We start from the raw sequence: 12,493 nt of genomic DNA on the forward strand, positions 1-12,493 counted from the left end.
CTAGGTAAAAACATCTTTATTGTTTGGAATTTATTGCTCGGTTTGGTCTGCCACGTGGTGCTTACAATTGCAGACTAGCACTGTAATACAGTAAAGAAAGGAAAGATATTCAAATGTTGTGTCGTGTCTATTTTTACAATGATCAGAAGCACAAAGGCATTGTTTTTCCCTGTGACACTTCATGGATGTGAAAGTCGGACTTTGAAGAAACAGAATATAAAGGTATTGAAGCTTTTGAACTTTGGTGTTGGAGAAGACTCTTCAGAATGTCATAAATAGCCAAGCAAACAAACAAATGGATCATATAGCAAATCCATCCAGAGTTGTCTCTCAAGGAACAAATGTCCAGTCTCAAATTACCATATTCTAAACATATTATGTTAAAACCTATTTCCCTTGAGAAGTCCATAATGCTGAAAATGATAGAATTAAGAAGAAGAGGACAATCAGCAGCAAAGTGGGTGGACTCAATTACAGTGGTGGATGCATGATTGGAGATCCATAGAGAGAAAAGAAGATGACCTTGACAGAGATATGCAAGATCTGTTGCCAGGATGATAGGGTGAAAGATATTTTAGTCCCCAGTGGCCAGACACCTCCCTAATTCACTGAACTAAAAGTGGGGAGGAGGTATAACACTATCAGATTTGCAAGATTCTGCTATTATGGCCAGTCTCAATAACAGTAGTTTTAGCCTTCCTTTGGAGTTTATTTCTTGGTCTGGTCTACCTAATAGGACTGACAGATCTGAAGGGATAGACTGGGAACAGATCGTCTTTCAGAAGGTCTTTCTATATAATCGCTAAGAGTTTAAACTGACTTGATTAAACTGATGTAATTACTCAATTAATATAGCTGAAGAAAATGTGGAGACATTTTTCAAGCTCAAGATAAGCTTATATTAGGAACAGTCTTCCAAGAATTGTTTGCAATGGTGGGTGAGGCAAGAGAAGAAAAAATAGGGTCAAAACTATATTCAAGTTTATTGGCAGTTCCTTTCTCTCTCCATGCTGCCCAAGGCTAGAAAAGTCCTCTTAAAACAAACGGCACCCTTAAAAAATGCAACAATCTCATTGTAATAATAGAGTCAGTGTTTTCAATGTCTGGCAGTTTAGAAGAAAGGTATTACTAATTTTCTCCTCCCTAACTGCTGTGCCTTGTGCTTAAATTCTCACATCTTGATGGTGGAAGAAAGAACCTTCATGTGATTGAAACAGTTTTCTATACTAAATTCTGGGTAGGGGGGAAGAATGAGAAGGGAGGGTGATTAAAATGTCAAGATGGTAGCCACATTCATTTGATTGAACCCTGTCTTCTTTTTAATATGCAGGGCTTTCATCATGCAGTTACAATCCCATCTTGACATTTTGACTCCTGTCTCCACAAATGCCCCTTGAGAGGAGACCATGAACTTATCTTACCCACAAATTGGAAGACAAAGGAAAAGACGCCTTCAGATGCAAGGGCAGGAAAAGAACTAGCTCTGAGCAATCTATGGGCTGCTGTTCCGGGGTATAATATGAAGGGCATGGATATTTTGTTTCTGGAAATGCTTGGCTGTTTGCTTCTGTCTATTAACTTTCATAGCTGCAATACTATGTTGGTATGTAAGCAGGTCAAATCTCCAGTAGTCTCTCTTCCAGATGAAAGAAAACGTAGGTGTGATGTTCTTTGGCATTTCTTATATCCTACTATAATATCCCATCTCAGCTTTTTTTTTAAAAAAAAACAAAACAACAACCAGTCATTAGTATTTACAACATTATATATTTTCAACAAGAAAAAGATAAATGACTAAGTGAGTTCTTTAGCTGTTGTACACCTTATGTTCTTCAACTTTATGTGATTATAAACCCTACTAGTCCCTGTAAGCATGGCCATAAGGACAGGGGATGCTTTAGTGCAACATATTTAGATAGCTCCAGGTTGGGAAAATTGAAGTAGAAGGCTAAGTCAAATATACGGTGTGTATTTCTTAAGCAATACTTGGATAATTAAAGTTTGTATCTGTATTATAGTGGAATGTTTTTATAGTCCCATCTTTTCTAGATAACATGCAGGACACCATTTCCCAGAATTTGTTCCAGTGGATAATGGTGATACAGCCCTTTAAGATGTTAACAAGCCAACCACATTTTCACGTTATTGGTTGAACAAACATGGTATGTTTAGTTACTTTATGTTTCAGTGTGTTTCATGGACTGAGAAAATTAAATTGTGTGAATTATGGTTCAGTCAACCATGACAAAATGAATCCTATAAAAACAACCTGTTTATTTATCCCGATTATGTGTCTATCTATTCTGTTGTGCCAATTATTCAGAAAAATTATAACATGATTTGTTATAATTGTGAGGTTGCCAAGGACTCCCAATGTATGCATATTGCCCTAAGCTATTCTGAAATCTAGACTTTCCACTGCTGTCTACCCAGGTTAAAATGATAATTTACTTCTCTTTACAGAACAGTTAGACATAGTGACAATGGCTTTGTCAATTGATGTGTCCAACTGAGTGAGACTAAGAAAGTCTTGTTTCTTGTAGAGATGCTGAAGGGGAAATACGTTTGTCTTTTCTTCACCCACATCCTGTTATTGGGTTTGAGGAATTTTCTTTTTGTTTCATTTTTAAACCACCCAGAGCCTTGTTAGAATTAAGCAACATAGAAATTGTAAACATAGACAAACAGACTTCTTTCAAATGAAGGGTTGTGCTTCTTTGAAAACACGAAAGGCAAAACAAAGAGCAGAGAGGTCAGGTCACTGTCCTAAAGTCATTAGAATCATAAAAATCATATGATTATATATCTCTGTTAAATAGGCACCTCTCTTGAAAGGTCCTGTGAACACCAGTACTTACAGAGATTTTGCTAGTTATCCAGTTTCTGGATTTATTTCAAGGTGCTGCTTTTGGTCTTTCTAATATTTTATGATTTGGATGTAGACTTTCTGGTGAAAATATTCCCGAATGTACTCTCTTAGTAACAAACCTCTGCTGTGAATGTCACCCCACCCCACCCCACCCCTCTTTGGAGGAATGTCCTGAAGCCACCCAATCTGTTTCCAAGGCCAAGAGTGGGCCTGAAATTATCTCTCCACAGTTCTGATTTAACTTTTTAACCTATATCACCACACTGCTGTTTGTATATTTTATTCTCATTGCTAAACCAGTTTGTATTTTTAGCCTCTGTAGTATATATGTGTTTGAACTTAGCTTGGGTTTCTTTAATTTTTCTAAAGGCAAAATATATGTTTAATTTCAGTGCATCCTTAAAGTGCTAAAGGTAAAGGTAAAGGTTCCCCCGCACATGCATGCTAGTCGTTTCCGACTCTAGGGGCCGGTGCTCATCCCCATTTCAAAGCCGAAGAGCCAGCGCTTGTCCGAGGACGTCTCCGTGGTCATGTGGCCGACATGACTAGACGCCAAAGGCTCCACGGAACGCTGTTACCTTCCCACTGTAGTGGTCCCTATTTTTCTACTTGCATTTTTACGTGCTTTCGAACTGCTAGGTTGGCAGAAGCTGGGACAAGTAACAGGCGCTCACTCTGTTACGCGGCACTCGGGATTCGACCTGCCAAACTGCTGACCTTCTGATCGACAAGCTCAGCGTCCTAACCCACTGAGCCACCGCGTCCCTCTTAAAGTGCAACTAGACTATTATTTGTTATTTTTTAAAACCTTTTACTAAAACTATTAGTGTGCAAGATATATTTTAATTTTGTTATCCCTATTGAAATTTGCCTCTAATGCTTTGGAGACTTAAGGGAACTCATTATTCCTCTAACAATAATTCTAACATTAGAAGAATTACTGTTATGACCCATCTTTTATAATGTACAACAGAAATAGTAGCAGTCAAGCTGTGGAAATTTTGCACATTGCATGTATGGAGTCCTTTCAAGACTGTTAGTGCCTCTGAAGTGCTACTTGAGTTGCTGCATCACTCAATTATTAAGACTATTTTCCGGATTATACCTTTGAATCAGGGCTGCTGCAAGGACTCTCCAGTGATTGATTGCTACAGTTGGTGTAAAGCTGAGGAAACCATATTATCAGAGAGAGTATTTTTGAGTGGAGTTCTGTTTTATGTTTGTGAATCTAATCTGAGACTGAAATCATCTCTACTATTTATGAATCTTCAATAATAGCAAGGTCCTAGTGGTGCAGAGAGTAAAGAAGATGATTTTGAGGGAGATAGACAATATTTCTTACCAAAGTCACAAGGGGTAAAACATACCTTAAATCCACAACAGATACAATTTAGAAGATGCTCAGATAGACAACTCTCTAATTAAGAGAAGTACAAATATGGGTAAGTGGGGGATGGAGGAGGTAAGATTTGCAAGATTCTGTTACTATAACCAATCTCAATAAAAATAGTTTTAGCCTTCCTGTGGAGTTGATTTCCTAAATTAATTTACTTGAGGCTGACAGGTAGAACTGTAGGAAATCTGCCTTATGAGACAGCATAGTTGCTGGATTTACCTCACAATTAGGGTGTATATGTTCTCACAGTGGTATAAAAACTGAAACTAACGTATAAAGATGTCATTAATGTATGTGAATTGAGACATTTACCAGATAAGGAATTCAAAGGCAGGTGAAAAAGATGTTCTACAACAACAGCTGTGAAATAACTTGAACTTCACTGAGGATAAGGGAGGGTAGATTTACAGCATTTTCAGAAGAAAGAGGAGAAACAAAGTCAATCTATTTATTTATTGCTTCAGAAAAAGGGGAAAGTAGAATACGGCTACTTAGAAACTCCCAGGAGCAACCAAAATCTCCCCTGACTTCTCTTTGCCTCAAAAACACAGTTTCAGTCTTTGATCTGAATGTGATAATTGCCTAGGAACACATATAATTTTCAATCTCGAAGCTCATTGAGATGATAATAGGAAAATGAGGGGAGGCAGTGCATTTCTTAGGAAGTCCTGAGCCTAGTCCAGCCATACACCCCACCTATCTGAATATAGGTCACAAACTGAATTTAGAATAGAGGGTTCACCTAAGTCTTTGATATCAGCTGGAAATAAACAGGGAGATATTAAAATGAAGGAAAATAGCACAATGGAGAGCAGGGCAGAGAAGCTAGCAGTATTTTGAACTCTGTCTGCCTATAATATCTTTGAAAATTCCAGCATTATGTCCTATATTCTCATTCAGAAGGAAAACCAACATCATAAATTTCATATCTCTAGCAGCTCCATTATTGCATTGTGGAATGCTTAATAGAATGTAAGCCTCTTACAGCAATATGAATTCACATCCAAGCACGATAAAGAGATCCTCTCTCCATTCTCTAATGCAAGCAGCCTAACTTCAATATGGATAGGCAATTTGATATGATGATAATCATTGTTGCTTTGTGTTATTGCTCTTTTAGACCATAAGAATGGAGCAAGATGAAATGAGTTTGTCTCAAAAGACAGGGCAGTGGTTAGAAAAAAAAAGGTTCACAAAAACCCAGCAACTCGTGGCTGTATCTTGAGCACATGAAAGGATATTTATCAGGTTGAGAGTTGGGATCAAGGATTGAGCAGTCATATTGTTTAGCAAAAGGGCCAAATGGGATAAAGGTTATGAAAGATTGACTACAAAGCCACAAGTGTATAGAACAAACACGATGAATCGTGGATGGCTGCCAAGAATTGTGCAGTGAGTAGAAATCAAAATTAATAACACAATTTTCAAGAAATATCCCTATATCAAAAATAAAGAATTGGTTATATTTGCTTGCATGATTTGATCCCTGACTTCTGGCCAGTAGTGGGATTCAGCCAGTTTGCACCAGTTCAGCAGAACTGGTAACTAATTTTTTGTTGCCCAGCCCAGCGGTATCCACACAGAGAACCAGTTGTTCACATACAGTATTTGAATCCCACCATTGCTTCTGGCTACCAAAGAATATTAAAACTGTATTCCTCAGCTGTCAAAAGGCATGGCATTAATCAAGAAGATCACAAGGAATTGGAAGAAGCGCTTCAGTAGCGCTGTTATCTACTGATCACTTGAGGCATAATTATTTTCGAATCAGACCACTTTATCCATTCAGACTTCAGAATTTATGCTTGCAAGTTATTTGATCAAGGCAGTGAGATGATCCTCAGACAGTCACTGGCATATCTGGAACCCTCCATTTCCTCCTATTTCTAAGACATTTTACAAGTAGCTTTTGACTTACAGCCATTCATTTAGTGAAATTATAATAGCACTGAAAAAAGGGACTTACAATTGTTTTTCACACTTACGACCACTGCAACATTCCCATGATCAAAATTCGTATGCTTGGCAATTGGTTCATATATATGACAGTTTTAGTGTCCCAGGATCATGTGATCACCATTTGAGACCTTCTGACAAGCAAAGCTATTTGGGAAGCCAGATTCACTTAACAACTCTGTTGTAATTTAACAATTGCATTGTTCACTTAATAATTGTGTCAAGAAAGGTCACAAAATGGGACAGTTGTCACTTGACAACTGTCTGGCTTACCAACAAAAATTTGGGGCTCAACTGTTTAAGTCGAGGACCACCTGTATATGAAACTAAAAGCTGATTAGTTTACTATCATTTTCCTTGAAGCTGTCATTAATTTTTTGCTCATCTAGATAAATTTTTTTAAAAACTTAGCATATTAGACAGAATACTAAGGTGGGACTTAAACAAAGGCCAAATATAAGTTATGCACATTTAAACATAGCTGATGTTCTCAATTACATCAATAAAAAGAAAACATGTTCTTACATTTTCTTGTGAATTACTGCAAAGATACTGGAATGCTCAAAACAAACAAGACAAATTTAAGTTTATTATTTGAACATGTCTATCTGTTTGCCATTAATATTTTCTCTCCTTTTCATCAAATGTAAAGCAATAATAATTATGTTGCAGTATAAGAAGTGGAGGAACTGGAGAAAATCATGAAATACAAAGACCTGCAACAGAAGTAGAATGACTGTGGCGAAAGAAAGCAAATATAGTACTATTACAATAACAACAGGCACCTTGGGTGCAATCTCCCCCCAAAACTGGAGCACGTGAACATTATTGGCATTGACAAAATTACTATCAGTCAATTGCAAAAGGAAAACTTGGAACAGCATACGTATATCCTGTGATGGTATCTTTAATACCATCAAACAACATCTGCCTATTCCAGGTCCTTGGGAAGACTCAATAGGTGGATAAAAATGCCAAAGCTTGTCTAAACATCTGGCTGCAAGCAACCATAATGTACTAAACTTATATATCACCCAGTCCTAAACAGATCTGGATAACTCACAACAATAACTTTTGTATGTTTTGATTTTTAATTCCCTGTAAACCGCCCTGAGTCCTCAGGGAAAGGGCGGTATACAAATGCAACTAAATAAATAAAAGAAATTACAATGGAATTTTCAAGCTTGAAGCTTGCTTTGCTGGTGCAAGAATTATTGCTTCTTAGCTTGCCAATGAACATGGGGGGAGAATGGGGAATGCAGGCTACAAAGATAAAGAAGGCAGATCATGAGAATCAAGAACAATTCACCAGGTGCCTGACCCAACTCAAAGACATTTTCTCATAACAATATAACTGCACCTAACTGGGCAATGTGACCTGTTCATCGACGGGAGGAGAAATTCTATTCTTTCACTATAGGGCTTTGGGCTGGTGTTTGCTAGAGCCGGTTTTGCTTTTGTATGTGATGAAATGATGTACTCAATAAAGTCTTACATTAAGAAATCGGAATGTCTCGAAGGTGTTTGCTTAGTTGGGTTCATCGGTTGGAACCTTGACAGGAATAATAAAACATGAAAGAAAAATATATATAAAAATGAAAAGCACAATTAAACAAGAAGTCTCCCTTTCCCTCACTAAAGCTCTTTTAAACAGGAGGATTATTGGATTTTAAGGGGAATTTCACTGTAGAAGGCCATGCTTCTGGGATCCTAATGGATATAAGGGAATGTAGGACACGGTGGCTCAGTGGGTTAGGATGCTGAGCTTGTCGATCAGATGGTCGGCAGTTTGGTGGGTCGAATCCCAAGTGCCGCGTAACAGAGTGAGCACCTGTTACTCTTCCCATCTGCTGCCAACCTAGCAGTTTGAAAGCACATAAAAATGCAAGTAGAAAAATAGGGACCATTATGGTGGGAAGGTAACAGCATTCCGTGCGCCTCTGGCGTCTAGTCATGCCGGCCACATGACCACGGAGATGTCCTCGGACAAGCGCTGGCTCTTCGGCTTTGAAACGGAGATGAGCACCAGCCCCTAGAGTTGGAAACGACTAGCACGCATGTGTGGGGGAACCTTTATCTTTACCTCTTTAGGAATATCCGTGAGGAACAAAGGGAAGCACCATAACCAAAGCAACAGTCAGAGAAAAGAAATCTGAGTCCAGAGCAGAAATGTAATTTGAGTAAGAGTCCCAGATATGGATGTTCCCTAATTCTCATGAAGATAAAGATAAGGGGGGAGGGGGGAAACCACTTTCAGACTTGCAAGATTCCTTACAATAAAGTAGTATTAGAATTCATAATTCCACTGTCCCAATTTGGTCTACCTTGAAGGACTGACAATAAACGACATTGTTTAATCAAAAGAACCCAGTTCACATCAACTCTATGGGATCAAAGTGGCTGGGCAAATGTAAGAGTGCAGGCAGTATCTATTTTTTTATCTACTTTTACACATTGTGGTTATGCTCAAGCGAAATGGAATCTGATTTGGCTTGGGCTCCATTGTTGTATCAAAAATGCGTGGAACTCTCGGAGATTCTTCATTGGTGAAACTGACAAACTGACTGTGCAGCTTGATGTATTTAGCACGGAATAGGAAACATGACCCATCTGATGAATATAGCTATTTGTCTTCGGTTTTCTTCTCCTCTTCCCCAACCCTTCCTTTTTTTTAAAGAGCGAACACAGACACCTTCTGTACATTTGGAAATTTGGAAAGCAATTACCAGCCAAGTAATTGAGTGGGCACTGTGTTTAATTATAGTACATACTTAAGGAGCCTAATAGAATAATTGAGATGTTTCATGTTTCTATGATGAAAGAAACCGATTTTTATCTCTCTCGAGATGAAAAGTTTCAAAACAAAGAGACATTCAGGAAGGCTATCAATCATTAGTCTTTTGGCCAGAGAGCTTGTACAGTATTTCTTTTGTGCCCTTATCTATAGGAGAGTGTCTCTGCAGAGAATTGTGACCCACAGCTGCATTTCCAGTAGGTCAATCAATGGTAAGTATTAGAAATGCTAGCTGGAGAGCAATCTTTATAGTTATGCATTTTTTAAAAAAAATAATGCTGGATGTAGCATAAGTAAGTAATTGCAGACAATTTCTGTTAAACCACTGCATAAGATATTATTGTTTTTATTTATTTAGCATATAGCGGTGTTACATTAGCCAGGAGACTATAATATTAATGCAGAATAGTAGTTTGGATGCCTGTTTGTTAGCTCTGTTTGGTTCACACTTGCACACTTCTCAAGATGCACTACAGGAAGGGGAGTTAGCTCTGCATGGGAAAGATGAAGGGCTTTCCTGCAGTGTCATCTTATGCCTTCTCTCTCCACAGAAGCTGACTCACAAATGGGCGTCGCAATCAGTAATGTTCAGTGCTGGCAGGATTCTAACTGTCTGCACAAAACAGCCGCTCATCTACCCACCAAAATGGTACTTATTTATCTACTCGCATAGAATGTGCTTTCAAATGCTAGGTGGGCAGAAGCTGAGGAGGTCACCCCACCATGCAGTGCTAGGACTTGAACCACTGGAGCAAAGACCATCTCCAGCAGCATTAAGTCACTGAGCCAACACGCCTCTTAGTGTATTAATTAGGACCTTAATTAGAAATCTTATTTGAGATATTTATCAAAAATATATTGCTTCTGTGCTTAGAGTCTAAATTAATAAATGAAGCACTCATTCTGAAATTCCCAAGTTTGGCTAGTACTCTAGTTGAGAACCTAGCCATGGTAATTTAACACCATGTATTTAGACTGCTGTACTGCACTTTACATGGGATTGGTCTTAAAACGTACTCAGAAACTACAATTTGTTCAAAATGCACTGAGCTACATGTGTTCAGACTCCCACCACTGGGAGCGTATTACATCATTACAGATCCTGCTGTAGTGAGCTGTGAGAGTAACCTTGGGAGACGGGAGGAATTGTTGAAGCCTAGACCACAGTATGATGAATGAAATCTGAGTCCAAAGCAGGAATGGGGGCAGAAAAAAACATCTCTGAAGGGACCCTCCCTAATTTCTTGGAAAATAAATGTAGGGGAGGGCAGAAGTGCTTTCAGCAAGATTATGTTACTGTAATTTCACAGTAAAGATAGTGTTAATAATTATAGTGTTGGATTTCTGCCTGGTTGTCTGGAAGGGCTGACACCTTAATTGGTTACTGATTGGTTTCTGAATCGAATTTGAAGTACTGCTATCGACTTATAAAACCCTCATAAAAGCCAACCAATGGTACCTTCAAGGTGAACCTTCTGGATCACCTACTCCTATCGATAGATTGAGAAATTAGTGCTACCAGAGAGAAACTACTGCAAATCCCACACTTTCAGAAGATTCAGGAGTTGAGGTGAAGCAGTATCATAGGACAACCTATCTGTGAAGACCAGATTAGCTACTTCTTTGCTGACCTTTCTTAAACTCCTGAATCACCTGATGTGAACATTGCCATGTTTATATTTATCTGCTTTTTATGTAGAGTATAATGCATGGTTTTAATTTGGTGAGATAAAGACATTAAGTAAATAAAATGGTGTCTACCTATTCAATCTAAGCCTGTTTAGGCACGGTTCAGTTTTCTGACCTAATCTTTGTGCTAAAATACTTGCACAAAATATTCTAATTTACATTTACATGACATTACAGGTAGTCTGGATACCTGTGGGTTAGGATACTGAGCTTGTCGATCAGAAGGTCAGCAGTTTGGCGGGTCGAATCTCGAGTGCCATGTAACAGAGTGAGCGCCTGTTACTCGTCCAAGCTTCTGCCAACCTAGCAGTTTGAAAGCACGTAAAAATGCAAGTAGAAAAATAGGGACCACTACGGTGGGAAGGTAACAATGTTCCATGCGCCTTTGAGCCACATGACCACGGAGACGTCCTCGGACAAGCACTGGCTCTTCAGCTTTGAAACAGAGATGAGCACTGGCCCCTAGAGTTGGAAACGACTAGCATGCATGTGCAGGGGAACCTTTACAGGCAGTCCTCTCAATAACCTTTCCATTCCCTGTTATTATCTTTGGAAAGTCAATGCTAGAAGTTTGCACACTAAGGAAAATTGGATTTTATTTTAGCTTTAGCATTCAGTTGTCTCTTCCATTTCAGACTACTTTCTATGCTCAGACAAGCTCCATAATATAAACTTGTTTTGTACATTTGAAGCATTGTTTTTAAAATTGACTAGAAAACCCCCAATCTGTTTTATATCAATAGATCTCAGGATAGAATACAGTCAGTGAAACAGGTAGATATAATAGATTGGTAATCAATATCCTGATTACTCGATGCCTGTTCCAATTGATTTTTCACAGCAAATGATTGTGTAGGTAAGAGCATAATTGGTGAGGTTTTTTTTCCACTTCTGTTTTTTTAGGAGTCAATTCAGTTTCATTCAATGTACTCCCTGTTTAAGGTCATGAAACTATTAAGAGGTTAGTAAGACCTCACCACAAGTATTGTATCTAGTTTTAAAAATATTCAGATGATCTAAAATAGAAATCCAAAACAAGGCAGGCAGATTCATCAGAAGAATAGAGATTAAGTTTCGTAAGGTGATACAAAGAGAGTTGACTACATTTGACAGAACGAGATGTAATAGTACTCTACAAGTACTTGAGAAGATAGAAGATTGCAGGTCAACATCAACGTCAATTCTCCCTGAACCTGAGGATGCAGAATAAATGGATTTAAATTTTGAGAAAGCTGATTCTGATTAAACATCAAGGAAAGCATGTCCCAAGGATATGAGCAATTAAGCACTGAAACCAATTACTCAAAGGGGTGATGAGCTCCTTTTGGCTGGATGTGTTCCAGTGGAGGCTAGACAACCACCTGATGAGGATGCTTTAATTTGGATTCCTGCATTTAGCAGGGTTTGGTTGGTTGTCTAAACATTCCCTCCCAGGCTTTTGATTCTGTGAGTCAGACTCACCAGCATTTAAGCATGCATTTTTAAATGAGAAGTGGAAAACCTATGCCTTCTCACACCTGAGTGAACTACAATTTTTATTGAACTCCTGCTTTTAGTGGAACTAATGGCCAAAGGGGTGGGATGCCAGCAACTGCAATTCAGCATATTTGGGGAAACTGTTTCCCCATCTATGCTTTAAATATGATAACACTCACCAGAGTCTTAGAATCTGACATTATGTTAAAAAACATAAATAAATATCAAAGTCAACTTGCCATGAATGCATTTGTAAAGCAGTAAAAGGATTTAAAAGTATTAACACCCTCAAGTCATGCTTGTGAACTCCTTG

The 12,493-nt window shown here is 38.4% G+C and overlaps 1 protein-coding gene across 4 annotated transcripts in view; it reads left to right on the forward strand.

Annotated features, from left to right (window-relative positions):
- The window catches only part of TP53I11 (tumor protein p53 inducible protein 11), an 85,933-nt gene that overhangs the window by 27,000 nt on the left and 46,440 nt on the right, over window positions 1-12,493 (forward strand). For 2 of the 4 annotated variants that reach the window (XM_081313087.1, XM_081313086.1), the window contains exon 2: window positions 9,169-9,227. The exons of the other annotated variants lie outside the window; for them this stretch is intronic. The gene's annotated coding sequence lies outside the window, so the exon portion shown is untranslated. The remainder of the gene's footprint in view (window positions 1-9,168; window positions 9,228-12,493) is intronic. 4 annotated transcript variants of the gene reach the window in all.

The sequence above is a fragment of the Vipera berus genome, assembly GCF_964194415.1.
Source record: "Vipera berus genome assembly, chromosome: 1".
Classification (NCBI taxonomy): domain Eukaryota; kingdom Metazoa; phylum Chordata; class Lepidosauria; order Squamata; family Viperidae; genus Vipera; species Vipera berus.